At 36.8% G+C, this 15,681-nt stretch overlaps 1 protein-coding gene across 3 annotated transcripts in view; it reads left to right on the top strand.

The window, feature by feature from the left end:
- ZNF385D (zinc finger protein 385D) overlaps positions 1-15,681 on the top strand; it is a 417,913-nt gene that overhangs the window by 166,165 nt on the left and 236,067 nt on the right. The window lies entirely within an intron of this gene.

Genomic DNA, 15,681 nt, shown 5'->3' with positions numbered 1-15,681 from the left:
TGTAATAATATTTAATGATTTCTATGTATTTCTGTATGCAACAAAATACATCAATCTTAAGAGTATTACATTGACCACTATATTGCACTAACCTTCTATACTTACATTACCATTAAATTATTGACTTTGTATTTCATTCTGAATGTTTACTTTAATGAAAACATTATGTTTGTTGAGAAAACTCCAGTTTGCCAAATGGATTTATACTTTCCTAAGTACAATAGCTATTTGCATCCAATTTAAATTTGACTCTATATAGAAGCACTTCGATAGTCAGGTTTCTGTGTTGTGACAGTTAAGATGTAAATCTATGGTATGTATATACAGAATAGACTTAAAGAAACTAATACCATACCATCATAATTACAATTTTCCCAAAATCTCGGGGCTCATAAAATTTGCTACAAACAATGCAGAGTAGGTAATGAATATAAATTAGCCTTAGAAAATAATCCTGTTAGAGGGCAAGTAATAGTTTAAAATTTGTATCTGAGAGATTGATGGATGATAACTCATGCAGGACATATATGTGCTAAGAATGAACCTGATGATAAATCTTAATAGTCATTGAAGGATTACTGGATGCTACAGCTCTAGACTTTTTAATCATGCTGCTTAACAGCAGCAGATGTAATCTTGAATATTTTTGTTGTCTGGTGTATTATACACATTTGTTGTCTTTTCCTGTGCCCCCCAACACACACTTCAGCTTCAGGGATGTAAGGAATACAGTAATGACTTAGGAAAAATGCTGGCAACTCAGCTGAAACAATTCTGTAGGAATTAACTTTTTTTTTTTTTTTTTTTCTTCAAGAGACTAAGTGCCACAATTGTTCTCTGCCTGGTAGACCAGTAGTTCAAGATTTGTAAAGCAATTCTTAGTGAAATGTATACAGATAGTTTGGGTTTTTTTAAATGTCAAGTTTTATGTGGTTTTTTTTTTTCCCACACAGTTGCTAGTAAACTCTTTGATGTTTTGAAGTACTCAAGTAGAGATAACTGTTGATAGATGTAACTCAGCACTATTTCATATTTATAGAAATCACATTACCTCCAGTCACACTTGTCAGCAGCTTTGCTCTTTTGATTCTCAGTTGCCCAAGAACTGTAGCTTGAAGCATTGTCAGTATGTGATATCATTAATCAAGAAACCAGTTATACTCTGTTTTACTTTTATTTGGATGCACTATTGACTATACTCGATATATAGTTGACTATAAATTACCAGTCACAGTTATTCATCCCTCAGAAAACTATAGTCACTGCTTGACGGTTTTCTATTTGTGTAATTTTAATAAGACAGAGACATGATTCACTGGAAGTTTGCATAGATCATAGCCTAAAAATGTCCCTTACTCATAAGAAGTTGTATAGGGAATGGAAACTACTTTCTCAGAGAAACATTTGGCTCTCAGGTTGAATGTATTATAATTTTATATGGTTTTTTGTCCAGAAGTTATGGATCTTTCCATAGATGACCTTACTGGTGTTCTGTTTTGTTAGCTCAGTAATGATTTGCAAAAGACAGCTTCTTGCCAAATCTGAAAGTCTGCTCAGTCATGAGGCAGGGGCAATTTTTCTGTTCAAGATCTTGTTCCCTGGCATAATAATTCAAACATGTTTGGACAGCATGTGTGAGCAAACACATACAAGCAACACACTACCACATTTTTAGAAACTTAATATAATTTGTTGCCTGCCCTGTGAAATGCACACCAGGGCTCTCACAGCTATTGACTTTTTTTTTTTCCATGTTTTGTGTGCATTCATCTATCTTCATTAAGTTTCATTCCATGGTAGGCATGTGATAAGGTACTTACATCACTGAAGACATACCACCTTTTAGCACACGAATGGAGTAAATTTTGCATGGTCTTATCTTTATGTGTAACTCCAACTACAGTGTGGAATGTGGTAGAGGAAGAAGGGAGAATTGCTACAGTGATCTAAGCTTGAAGTTTTGGAGACATACACTATAGAAATGGGCAGTGATATAGAGCTGTTTATATTTTAAAAGATTTCAGCATAATTCTGATTCAGTCCACCTCTAACTTTCAAATATTTTGAAAAGTAATGAACTTAAAAATTGCAGTGTAGTACCTTGAGAATGCCATTTGTACACTATCAAATATGATAGGTATTTTTCCGCTCTGCAAGCATATATGTGGGCTTTTTCCTTTTAAAGGTCCTTGTTGCACAGTTTTTTATAAGACTTTCTATAACTATAGAAAAAAAGTACTTAGCTTTACAGAACAATATAACCTATAATATTTTTTTGTTGATACTATTTTTAACAGTCTCCAAAGACTCTGATCATCCTTCTTTATTCACTCCAACACCTATTGAGTTCACTAGGTGTTTTCATGATTAAAACAACCAGTAAGGAATGTTTAATAGAGTTAGCTTATTCAAATGCAAGCAAATCTTTCAGGCTGTATTTTCATAGGGGAATTAACAATCTAGTTATTACACACAAAAGTAGCCTAAGCTCTCATGTGGTGTACTGGGTGCCAAGAAGATCACATCTACTATTTTAGAGCTGTTTGTTATTTTGACAGTGTGGCTCTAGGCTACATTGCACTGGATAAACCCTTAATTTTTACATAACAAATAATGAAATATTGCTGCTTCACTGTCTCTTTTCAAATGATTAAATGAGATTTTCTGCTTAAAATCACTCTAAATTAATTCCTGATGCTACACCTGCCATTTAATCCTACTGTCGATTTTCAAAATATGTGTATGAGAATTTTCTGCTCCCTGTGACATGATTCTCAGTATAGCACAACGAACTAAGAGCTAGTCATCTTGTCATATGATATGACACTTTTTATGGGAAAGAATGATCAAGAAATTGGCAAGTAGCTTGGGAAATAGTTCCTAATGTTCCTTGTGGTAATCAGGTGACTTGTGAAGGAATAGGGGGTCTGGAGAGGACAGTTGAAGGGCACAGGAACTCCCAGAAAGGGAATGAGGAATCCTGCATGTATGACAGTATGTCTCAAGAGAGGAAGCTGAAGAGTTTTGAACAAGGACAGAGAAAGTAGTCTTTGTGAGCTGGGAAGCTTGCCTGAGTTTTGTCAGACATTGAAGATGGATCGTGAAGTCCATTAAGAAAAAGGAAAAGCATACAAGATTATAGCCCAAAGGAGAGCTTGTCTTACGAGATAAGACTTTCCAGAAATATGAAATGGACGTCCCAGAGGTATGAGCTGGCCCAAAAGGAGCTGGAGTGGAGCTAGAAATCCAAATAAATCAGAGGAGAAAGAGTTTGTGTTCCCATTATAAAATCCCCAAGAAGATATTTTGCACTGTGATTTGCAAATTCCTTGGTAAGCCACATCATCAGCTGAAAGCACAAAAGGCACCTGCAGGTCCATCTGTCCCATTGGAGAATATTACAGGACAGAAGTATGCAGATTGATTCCAGCTCTTTCTGCTCACCAGACTAACCAAAAGTAATCCATTTTTAGCCTGAACCTGATGTGCTTATATCAGTATGTGCTGTCACCAATTAACTTTTTTGTGTCATGCCATGACAAGTTGGCTACACAGGTTCTGGACTGGAGTTCTTTGGACACCAGCCAGATTGGAGCGGTGGGGTAGACCTTTTCTGCATTATCCAGGACCTCCCCAGAGCACACCTTTGAGCAGTGTGACAAACAACTGCAGACAAAACTGTCTATGTTGCTGAAGTATGCACGAGAAACATAGTCTATTAGTGCTTTCAAAGGGAGATGGATAAACTTAATATGTTGCAATTAAAGGAGTGACTATATTTTCAACTACAATGTGAGCATGCTTAAATTTCAAACTTACTTCACTGAAGAACTGCCTACCCTTCTATTGCATACTCCTGCAAGAGCTGCCTTTCTTGACTTGAATAAATCTATTTTTGGGAATTAAGGGAATTGTCTCAGAGGAAGGCAAGATGATAAATGGTGATCAGATGATTACTTTGCTCTTAAGGAGATGATGTGGGTTGCTGAAAGGTAGGTAGATAAGATGCTGAGGAAGAACGCTGGTTAAAGGTACAATTTATTTGCATTGTTCAAAACCACAGAGTTTGCTAGGTTAAGAAAACTTGAAAACCAAGAGTTTTTAATGAATGTAATGTAATTTGTTTTTCATTGCCTTTTGAGGTATGAATGGAATTTGCTGCATAAAGAGAAGATTCATCAAGGAATAAATTTTCCGCACCATATGAGATATAGTGGAAACCTCTATAATTAAAGACATGGCATCTGTGATACTTGTTGAGTTGTACAGTACTGTATTGAAAAGTGTTCTTTCAGATGCATTAATTTAGTTTGGGGTATTTTGCCCTGCTGTGATGGTAAAAGGATGCTGCAAAAAGTGAAATTACTCCAGCATATTATTGGGATGCTAACTTCATCTTTGAGAATAAGACATTTTTTGTACAACTCCTTTTTATGTAGCTTCAGCTCTTTCCAGTAATGACATTAACAGCTCTTGATGTGCACTCACACTTCTGTTTTGGAGCTCCTTCTGGCCTAATCCAGCAGTAGTTTAGGACAAAGAATATGTATTGCTTTTATGATAAGACCTGTGCTTTCTGGGTTTTATTTTGCAGTCCAGCTGAAGACTACTTTTTCTTCATATATTCTGTATATGTCTTTCTGTTTCTCTATCCTTCTTTCTTGACAATTCCTCAAACATTTATTCTCCAGCCAGTTGTTCCTCTCTTTTCCTTCCTCTAGAACTCCATATAAGAGCAGTTGCAGTTGCACATTCTCCTCCTGGATTGCCATCTGCTGTGGATAGAACAACTAACATATAGACATAGTTTATAAACTCAACACTTGAGATCAGACTCTTCTCATATTTGCTCTACAACATGACTAAACCAATGCAAATAAAAAGGTGGATGAAAAGGATTAATACGCACTTCAAAAAAGGAAAATGCTGACCAGCACCAAAATCAAAGCTGGAATGCAAATCTCTCATGAACTTGAGTCCTTTACATGAGATGAAAAGATGATTAATATATGTGTGTGTATATATCTATCTATCTCATGGAAATAATATACACAGCTCATATGTCTTAGATATATTCTAAAGAAGAAAAATTGCTGGCTAAGAGTAACTGTTCTCACATGGATAAAGTCCCACAGAGAACTTTTCTTTGTAGAAAACAAAGACAGTTACATCTAAGAGGTCCTCATACTAGGTTTCATGGGAACAGTTGAGAACTTTAATTCAAAGCAGTGTTATGTCGAGCTGCATTACAGCTCTAGCTGCATTCCCACATCAACAAGACACTTTTCTCACAGGCTTGCTTGAAAGATTTTAGAAAGGGGTTTATCTGTGATAAGTCTTTTTTTCTCCTGATATGGGAGGTCCTTGGTGACCAGCCAGAGAATCTGTACCCAAGTCATTCATCTTATTCAAGTGTCTTTTGCAACTGCTCTGATGAACTCAGCAGATTTATATTGTTCAGGTTTGATAAGTCGTTCATTGATCAGTTTTCTTGCTATGAAGAGAGAATGCAGGAGAACAGTATAATCTATGTTATTCACTTATGCTGACTGAGATTAATGCAACTAATGCAACTATTTTTAATGAAGTTTCCACAAGTTAGCTCCCTGAATAGGTACATTTTATGGTCTGTTTGGTATGCTTGGTATGCTAGTTCATGCTAGAGCTGATACTCTTTTTATCAAAGTCCATCTTTAATGGTGTTATATAGAGTTTTATTTTATGTTTTTTATAAAGCAGAGAGCTGGGGTAGTATCCATTAACACAAAAGTCACTTAAGTCTCCCTGTCATTAGACTAACTTGGTTCATCACCTCTTGGGTGAAACAGCTGTATAAATCTTAAACTTCTTTAGAGGTACCCTTTAAATCCATGAGAATAAATGAAAAAGGATTAATGTGCTGGAATCACTGGAGAATGCTTCTGTTCATGACCTGGGCAAGTGTCTATGACCAGCCAGGCAGTTAAAACACATCTGTGTTAGTTAGTTATTGCTGAGCTTTACTAAATGGTGATGTGTATGTATTTACCCAAACTGTATGATAAAATTTAGCATCTTAAATAATATCCATAAATTTGTACAAAGGTGAATGGGCTTGTGGTTTTCTTGTATCTGCCATGTTAAGCACCTGCCTTTCCATATAGGAAAACAGGTATGTGATAGTTGGATCTGGATTCCAGGTCAGCATCAAGGAATTGAATTCTGTAACAGTTTACTTCTTGGCTTTAAGCAGTGACCTGTGCTGGGAAAGAATAATTTGGTTTCTCTTGAAGTATTTTAATGTAGAAGATTCTTGGGGCTACAGAGAATAAGGCTGTTAACTTCTCAAAGTTCTGAGATATAGCTCAAAATTATCTTGCGTTTGTAACAAAGGAGAGCAGAAGGATTCCTTTGCATGTTCCAATATTTCTTCTAAGTTTTACTTTGAAGAATGAAGCTATCCCATGAACAAATTGTGTGAGAACTTTCTTGACTGGGAGGAGGGTGACCTTCTTATATGAGCAAATGGTACCCACTGAGGGTGGGACCGGCTGCTGGTGAATCTGCTTTGAAGAAAATTAAGACAGCAGCTAGCTTGCCATCAGGACAGGTTTCTGGCACTGTTACCATTTTTGAATAAATCTGTTTTTATTAGCTGTTAGGTGTATTAATTAACATTTATTTATTCCTTAATCAAGCCATTTTGCTCTCGATAAATCAGAAGTACTTTTGCTACATAAACATCTTGTTGTTATAGTCTCCTAGCAACAGAAACTTTTCTTAAGCTGACACTGCCTCAAGAGTGCTGTGTTTAAATTACTTTGAATAGCCTTAATTTTCCACAGTTTCTAAAATTTAATCAATCTCATCTTTTGTTAGTTTGATTTTCTAACAAAGGTGTCTGATTAAGTTATTTCCTGAGCATCCCAAATGAGAGTATTTTAGATTATGGCACAAAAAAAAAATAAAAAAATCTCAACCCATTCTGCCTACATCCTGAATGGTAAATGTTACCGAGATATATTTTTTCCTCAGGCATCCTCAGAATCAGAGATCTTGAAGAGAACTTCTGCAGTTATTCTTTTCACTGGCACACAGCCTCTGCAGTTACTGTTTGTCAAAGCCACTGATCATTGTTAACAAAATTTGCACCAGGTTGTTCCCACTATTTGATATTTGTCAGTGGCAATGGAAGAAAAGTTGAAATGTCTGTTTGCAAACTTCATTTTATGGTAGTAAGGGTGCTCTGCTTCATATCTACCTAGAGATATTCAGAGAAAGTTTGGGAGCAGAAAACACACAGAATCCCAGAGTGGTGGGGCTGGAAGGGACCTCTAGAGATCATCCAGTCCAACCCTCTGCTAGAGCAGGATCCCCTGGAGCAGATCCCACAGGAACACATCCAGGCAGGTTTTTGAATGTCTTCAGGGAGTCACAAAGTATTTTATTAATTTTTTTTTTTAATGCAAAACCAATGCATATCAGTGAAGAATGGCAACAGTTACTCATCCAGGTCACAAATGGGAAGACCTCTGGATATATTACATCAATCTGAATACTCTGCAGACTTATTGCCAGCTTGATTGCTCTGAGACTGGCTCCTACATATTTGCCTGGGATTACAGGCAGACCTGGAAGTGCTGGCATTGTCGTTAGTGTGCATGCAGCAAATACAGTATATTCAACAGAGTTATCCTTTACTGTAAGCATCTAGTTACATGTGCTTGGTCATGTCCAAGACTGACTGTCGTGTGGTGCCACATTGCACCGTCAGTTTCTCAAGGCTACCTGATGTTTGGAAATTCTGAACAAATGTGTATTTTCAAAATATTGTGGGATCAGTATTGCAGGAAGAAATGGGATTGAGTACAGGAAAATTTAAATGTAGATCAGCCCTTGGACAGAACATTCTCATGTTGATCTCTGAGTTCACCTCAATCAATTATGATCAATACAGCTATTAAATGACAGAAATGGTAGTTACATTGCTTGTTTCTATCTGGCCTCTAATAGTCTTTGTTCAGTCATAAACCTTCAATTATTTCTACAAGATTTCTCATGTGCTTACCACTGGAACTGCCTCTGTGTTATCAAGGAGTGTGGATTCCTAAAGTGCAGATCCATTAGTTCCCATCTATCACTTTATACACATACATAAACAATAATTTAATGTAGTGCTGGATGCAGAGGGTTTGTACATGTACAGATAGGCCCATAGGTTTTCATACAATTTGATTACTATGCTGTAGACAGGAGTGAATTTTTATCCCAACCCTTGTTAAATTTGTAACTTCCCAACAAACAACAAATGATTCAATTCCTGGCTGCTGACAATTTTAGCAGGAAGCAGTTGCTGGCAGTAAATTATGTGTTTCCTTCTTGTGGGTTTGCACAAACTGTACATGTATTTTCAGGAAAGTGTGTGGATGTAATGCATGCATTAATATGACAGTACTATTTCTTTTTCTAGACATTCTACTTGCTTGATCTCTGCTTTGGCCTTATTTTTTATTCAAGTGCCATACGGTCTACTGCCTCCCTGGGATTCTAACACCACTTTGGGACTGCCTAGTCCTGGTTATAAACCATGCAGCTCAGTTTATTGTATTTTAAGACACACTGCAATCACAGTAACTTTATGTTATATATGTTGCATAAACATCACTTTTTCATATATGAAAATGCATTATGTTCTGTATATAAAAGGGTTGTGGTAATACTTTGTGGTTTTCTGAATCAAAATGTTTTGAACTAATTTGGGAGCCAGATAGCTGTGCAGATGGGAACTTGGGAGCAAGCTGGTTTGGGGAGACTTGACAGTTACTGGGATGCGGAACCTCCTCCCAGGCCTTTCACTAGATCACTATGGCAGCAGGAAGAGGAATAAGTAATTATATAAGAATATTTATATTCACTTTATATTGTTAAGCCATGTGGCCATGACCGCAATATGCTCAAGACATGTGCAATTGTTGTCAGACCTCTGCTTGACATACTCCTCTTCAGAAATTCTTTGGCATGAGTAGAATGCTCAGTACTCATATACGTTGTTGCCTTGCAAAAATGCTTGAGTCTATTGCCTTAGAAAGGGCACTCCAACTTCCAGATAAAAATCAAAATTCTTCCAAATCTTTAAAAATTAAGGTTCTAATTCTGCAACACTAAAAACTGAGCAGTAACTATTACTTTTGTGAGTAATCTAACTCATTTCACCAGGATGTTTCTTATAAATATGCATATGCATTTATAATAAGCCTGAATATAAGGCATATATTCATATATGCCATAAGGGGTAAACTAATACTTAGAATCACTCTCAGTGATAACTCTCCTAATGTTAACCATAAGACATTATGTGGAATTCTTGAAAGGGTCAGCAGAATAGTGTCTGTTATCAAAGCTTAAAAAAAAAAAACAAACACAACACTGTTTGGTTTCTGAGTGATGTAGGAGCTCACGTGCAGTAAATTTTAATTTTGAGAAATTGTTTGACTTTGACTCTCAGAAGATTTTTTTTTATATATATACTTTTACTAGGGGGTAGTTAGTCATTTCAGTAAGGCAGAATGTGGCATTGGCTTATACTCTTCATAGTGTGCTTGAAAGACATTTTTTTTTCTGAAGAAGTAAATTCTTACCCAAACACCAGAGTCTGACTGGTTTTGATTGATCCAGGCTTGGCACAGTCAGGGAAGTTGTAAAATGTCTTACGAAATATACCTTCTTCATCACAGAGTTGACTACATTCTGTGGTGCAAACTGTAGAACTGTGGAAAGCAGTGACATATTTCATTTATTTAGGACATGGCATTATCGGATGCTGTTGATGAAAAATAGCAGCCCTCATAACCTCCTTTTCATAATACTGTAACTGATTAACAACTTGTCAAAACATGGATAAGACTGCTCTGAATAAATAAAATATCACTGTTTTCTAAATAAAATGTTTAGAAATTGAATTTCCCCTTTTCTAGCTTCTATAAGGACACCCAGACCTGCAACAGCTGTTTTTTTTCTTTGAATGTAACTCATTGATTTTTGTGTTATTTTTTGAGTTGATCTGCTTACATGGCCCTTCATGTTAAGATCATACCTTTCAGCTTGTAGAGATTATCTAGAGATTATTACTCTATTTAAGAAAAAAAGATAATAAACTGTAAAACTGTAGAACGATAGAGCAATCATAATTCAAGTAATGAAAGCTTAGGAAAATCCTCCCAAGAAACAGGAGGGTGGTTTTGTTATTTTTTTTTCCTTTCAAATCTGGTTTCTTGTCTTGACTAGAAGAGCTCTGTTCAAACTTACTATGAAGAATACCATGATATCAAATCTTTAGTTTCTCTCGAATGTGACATGAAGTGTGGACATTTCCTTTTACCTTTTTTGTGTATGCATGTTGAGTCAATCAGTTAGGTACTTCCTCTACTATAAAAATATCATTGTAGCTCATAATGAAGGCCATGTGATAGAACTGTGATATTACTGTGTTTGTACTGTTTTTGTACCTCTGAAATTCACATCTTCAAAAAAAAAACTGCTCCACATAAAACTACACGTTAACTTTGTGCAACTGATCAATATTTGTGGAAAAAAACCACATTTCTAATTTAGAGAAGGTTTTGATTGAAGATAATTCTCAAAATCAAACTACTGTGTTTTGTAAAATGCAATTTTCTTTGTGTCTTAACACTCCTAGTACTTACAGCTGTAGACACATTCTTCATGAGAGTATCACCAAAAAAGGCCAGTGTATGTACTAGAAAATAGTCTACTGTCTTTTAATGGAAAATAAATAAATAAATGCCTTGTACTTCCATACTTTCGTTTCATATTGGAAATATGTGGCTAATATTGCTGTTGTTCTTAATGGTAGATGTATATATTGCCAATGAAATGTGTTCCTTTTACTCTTGTGATAACATCAAAAACTTAAACAGCTTTTCACATTTGAAAGCATATGATTTGTTTTAATTTGGTGCCCTGAATTTTGTATTCCGCTAGTTGAGCAACAGACCTACAATTATCTGACAGAAGCTGCCTTCTTGACATTTTCCGGCTTATTTTTCATCCTGAAGTAGAGCTGTGTATTTTGCATAAGCTTTAGATAATCATGTAAACTAGTTGCATCACTGAAGTATTTTTATTTCAAATTCAAATACATTGAGGGCATACATGAGCTTAAAATAGGTTTTGCAAATCTTCTAATCTAATGTCTGTCTTCATGTGATTTAAATTGTCCTTGAATACCTTTCCCTTACCTTCCCCATCAAGGCAAAATCTATTTAAATTTAAATATACAAAAATATGTGAGCCACTTAGAATATATCTGCAGAAATTTAAGTATTAACATAGTGTATGATATTTAATCCATGCTTTTGTTTCTTCCTTTTACCATGTGTATTGCACCCTCACTCCTGTTACATTAAGTGTTAGGTGGAAATACTGTGAACAGTTCTGCTAGGGCAAAGCAATGGGACTCGTTCAAGTGGTTAATTATTTGTACACACGTTGAAAGGTTTGTTGTCCTTGGTGGTTAGATTTTCTGGTACAGTTTTTTTCTGAAAACGCCAAGTGCACTCTAAAATTACTTACAGTCCTTCCTAAGGGTTAATGTTAACCACTACTGAATAACCCTTTTTCTTAGGATCCTGGGGAATAGCAAAACTGCTCTCAGTTTTCTTATAGGACCACGATTCAGATTTACTGAACTGTCAGGTACAATAAATGCTAGTTGTACATCATACTTAATTCAGCTCAGGCCAAAGGATTTGATGTGTAATACAGTGCCACAGGTTGTGCATTCACAGAGAATTTTACAGATTTGTCTCTCTCCTTCAGCTGTCAGCCCAGATACATCATCATATATCATTATCACTTCTAGCAATGACACTGAAACATCTAGAGCAGTAGTGTACTTACTGTGCACATGTAAGTATAATATATGATATTTACTTCCCTATGGAGTGTTCCAAAGGCATAGCCACCTCATTTAAGGATTAAAATAGCTTACTTCCTTCTTATATAATAAATAAGCCAAGTTTGTATTGGTGCTTAACTTGTTCAACCCCTGTTCTCTCCTTATTGTGAAAGGAGAGTGCAAAGGTGTCCTCATACTGCACTGAGAACAAAAGATACCCTTTGTACATGTAAAAATCCTTTACAAAAGGTTGTGCTAAATTAGCAGTGGAGGAAACATACCCAGGGAATTAAAGTACTCAGATTAGGATGATTTCATATCTCACAGGCTGAGGGAAAAAAAGTGAAAAGTTCTCTAAATTGCATACTTAATTTTCTGAAATAGTACCATGCACTGAAAGCCAGGTTTTGGAAGGTAGTTGGATGACCAGAGGTTCAAAGAGCTACCTTTGGGTTACAAAGAACACCCAGCTGCTTTGACAGGTACAAAAGAAGGAGTTGTTTTTCAGTTTGTGTCAGACATCTAATGTAGCTCCTTTTCTTAATTACACAGAGAATCATAGAACAGTTAAGGCTGGAAGCAACCTTAAAGATCATCAGGTTTCAACCTTCCTGCTAGAGGCTGCATAAGGCCTCATCCAGCATGGCTTTAAACACCAGGGAGGGAGCATCCACAATCTCCCTGGGCAATCTTAACATCTTACTACCCTTATGGTGAAAAATTTCTTCCTGAATTTCTTCCTAACCTAAATCTACCCTCTTTCATTTTAAAACCATTACCCCTTGTCCTATCACTGCCCTCTCTGGTGAAAAGCACCTCCCCAGCTTTCTTGTAGGCCCCTTCAAGTACTGGAAGGCTGCTATAAGGTCCCTTTGGAGCCTTCCCTTCTCTAGGCTGAATAGCCCCATCTCCCTCAGCTTGTCCTCATAGCAGAGGTGCTCCAGCCATTTCATCATCTTTGTGGCCCTTCTCCGGATCCTTTCCAGCAGCTCTATGTCTTTCCTATGTTGAGGGCTTCAGAGCTGTACACAGTACTCCAGGTGGAGTCTCACCAGAGCGGAGTAGAGGAGCAGAATCACCTCCCTGGCCCTGCTGGCCACACTTCTTTTGGTGCAGCCCAGGATGGGGTTGGCCCTCTGGGCTGCAAGACCATGCTGGCAGCTCATGTAGAGCTTCTCATCTACTACCACCCCCAAGTCCTTCTCCTCAGGACTGCTCTCCAGCCATTCTCTGTCCAGCCTGTATTTGTGCCTGAGGTTGTGCAGACTCAGGTGTAGGACCTTTCATTTGGCCTTGAACTCCATGAGTTTGGCTTTGACCCAGCTCTCCAGTCTGTCAAGGTCCCTTGGGATTGCATCCCTTCCCTATAGGGTGTCAACACAAAGAGTTTATTTGAATTTTGGAATACCTATTGAAATTAAAATGCAATTTTTAAGTTTTGCTTTCAATATCCCAGTATGAACTCCTTGTAAGACATGCTAATGTTCTTGAAAATCTGGTCTCTGTTAAACTCATTGTATTGTCAGCAAAATTTAATTCTACTGCTGCAGACTCTAAGTGTACTTGGGCATACTTGAAGTGTAATGTTCTCTGCACTTCAGCTGTCTTTGTGCATATGGAGGTTTGAATGGATGTTATAATTTTGAAATGATCAGTGCTAATTGTTTGTACTGCAGGAGAAAGATTTTTGTAGATTAGGTAAAGCTGTCACTAGAGGTGAGAACTAACCAGTATTCATCCAGTAATTATTCCCAGTTACTGCTAGCTGCAGGGAGTTGGTTGACTTGGTTTAGAGATAATGTGGTTGCATGTCTAACGGATACCCAAATTAAAACCATCAAATTAATTTCTTATGAAATAGAAATAGCAGTAGTTAAATAGCAAAGACTTTGTAATGGTAATAGTTTGCCCACAGACTACTGTAACAATAATTGTAATTGGTAACAAAATTATGTGTAAAAATTTAATAATAAAAAATGCAGGTGTGTTAGTTGTAGCTATTCAAATAGTGATAAACAGCTGTAATCTTAATTCCTAATTTTTTTCTGTGAGTGAATAAAATTGAAGTTGACAATCTGTAAACATTTTAGAAACTAGAAAATGTATATGTTTTCATAAAATATATGCCTGTTGTTCCATAATACCTCTTATTATGCATATAAAAAAATCCTAAGGACTACAAGATCAGCTGAATAGATGAAACTGAAGAGAGAGCTTTCATCTTATAGGTGTAAAAATACAGATACTTAAGTCTTTTCTTTGTCTATATGTTTGGTCGGTGAAAGAATAAAGGTAAGAACCAGTAAAATAGCTTTGCAAGGGTAGTTGGAAATGAAAGAAGAAGGTGAAGAAGAAATATTTAACATTTAATGTAGCATAGACATTAGATATATTTTTAGATGCTTATATGTAAGTACAGTAACTCTTAAAATACAATTAAAATCTAATTTATCAGGGATCTTTTAAAACCCTTCATTGACCCTTTGAAAATTCAGAAAGATTATATCTTTTCCCTGCTATTCATGGTGGATTTTCACATCTGCATTAAATAATTCAAAGTAATTGTGCAGGCTCAGGAAAAAAATACGTAAATTCTTTCAATTGTTCTTCCTAAAATTATCTTTCTGGTGTTGTAGTAGTGCAGGCTGACAAACAGAGACAAATCTTGCTCTTAGTCTCATGATGTTCCTGGGGGACAATATGCCACGTCTTTCCAACCAATGGGGGAAAAAAACCTTTATAGGACTAAATTAAATGAAAAACACCAGAACACATCTTATGCATAATAAAATGAAGATTTCGATATTTTGTTTGTTTTGACCATTAACAATTCATTGCATTCCTTTAAAGTCTGAGTAAAGCTTGAAAATATCAGGGCTAGCACTTTATTTCATGTAGTCTTGAAACAGAATCAGTAAAAATTATGGTCAAAGAAAATGCTGAGTCAATGTTTTAACAGTAACATTTATCATAGAATAATAGAATGGCTTGGGCTGGAAGGGACCTTAATGATTATTTAGATCCAACCACCCCTGACATGGGCAGGGACACCTCCCACTAGATCAGGTTGCTCAAAGCTCCATCTGACCTGGCCTTGAACACTTCCAGGGAAGGGGCATCCACGACTTTCCTGGGCAACCTGTTCCAGTGTCTCACCACCCTCACCAGAAATAATTTCTTCCTAATATTTAAACTAAGTCTCCCCTCTTCCAGTTTTAATCCATCACCCCTTGTCCTCTTGCTACAAGCCCTTGTAAGAAGTCCCTCCCCAGCTTTCCTGTAGACCTTCTTCAGGCCCTGGAAGGCCGCTGTTAGGTCTCCCCTTCTCTTCTCCAGGCTGAACTACTCCAACTCTTTCATCTTATCTTCACAGGAGAGGTGCTCCTGGCCTCTGATCATCTTCGTGGCCTACTCTGGACTTGCTTCAGTAGCTCCATGTCCTTCCTATGTTTGGGGTTCCAGAATTGGACACAGTACTCAAGGTGGCGTATCACAAGAGCTGAGTAGAGGGGGCAGCACCTGCTGGCCATGCTTCTTTTGATGCAGCCCAGGACACTGCTTTCAGGGCTGCAGGCGCATATTGCCAGCTCATGTTGGGCTTTGTTAGGTTCTCTTCTAGTAGATCTGTTTCATATCCAAGGAAGATGGGAAAGGAAAATAAATATAAGTTTTGGAGAAGGGAGTTAAACAACTCCATCTTTTCATTGAAATATTTTGAAATCCAAGCTTTACAAAGACTGCTAACCAGCTGTCAAATCAAGCAGGTGTCAGGAACTGTTGGAAAG

This window comes from Apus apus, chromosome 2 (genome assembly GCF_020740795.1).
Source record: "Apus apus isolate bApuApu2 chromosome 2, bApuApu2.pri.cur, whole genome shotgun sequence".
Taxonomy (NCBI): domain Eukaryota; kingdom Metazoa; phylum Chordata; class Aves; order Apodiformes; family Apodidae; genus Apus; species Apus apus.
The sequence above is the reverse complement of the archived record's forward strand: the minus strand, read 5'-3'. Positions and strand labels throughout refer to the sequence as shown.